This window comes from Notothenia rossii (genome assembly GCF_949606895.1).
Source record: "Notothenia rossii genome assembly, chromosome: 1".
NCBI classification, from domain to species: Eukaryota; Metazoa; Chordata; class Actinopteri; order Perciformes; family Nototheniidae; genus Notothenia; species Notothenia rossii.
In genome coordinates, this window is record NC_136912.1 from 9,591,897 (window position 1) to 9,592,529 (window position 633).

Genomic DNA, 633 nt, shown 5'->3' on the forward strand with positions numbered 1-633 from the left:
GAAAAATGGGCTCAGGCACAGAATTTGGATCAGGAAAGGCTACAGTCGAATCATCTGGAGATCTCTCTGTTCAATGTCATAGGAGAAAATGATTCTATTTGTTATATATTTCAGTGATGCAAATTAGTCGCTTTTCGGCGCCTCCCGCTTTTTTAACGCCGATTTGGGTGACTTGTGTAATTCGTGGAGAACCGAAGAGTTTTCGTTTTCGTTTGGGGGGGGGGGGGGGAGTCCGTCCGTCAGTCAGTCAGTCGGACGGACGGACGGACAACTTCTCACTTCAAAAAGAAGAAGAAATCTAGATCGCAAAATAATTAAACGAACGAGTGCCGGTTTTTTCCTGGCCAAAGACAGGTTCTTGAACACAACACGAGCGTAACGTGGTTATGTCTCGTCTGAAAGGAGTCTAAACTAGAGTGCAGACGGAGAGCACCGGAACGCCGCTCCAGCTCTTCAGATATTGCAGTACCCATAAGGAGCCGTACACATGCCGCAGTGTTTGCGTGGCTGTGTCTTTAGTTGTAAGCCCAGTGGCGATCTGTTGTTATTAGCATCTGGTTAGCTAGCTATGCTAACGAATTTAAAGAGCTTTTCTACAACCAGGTGGAAGAGAGCTCTCTCCTGAGAGGCTCA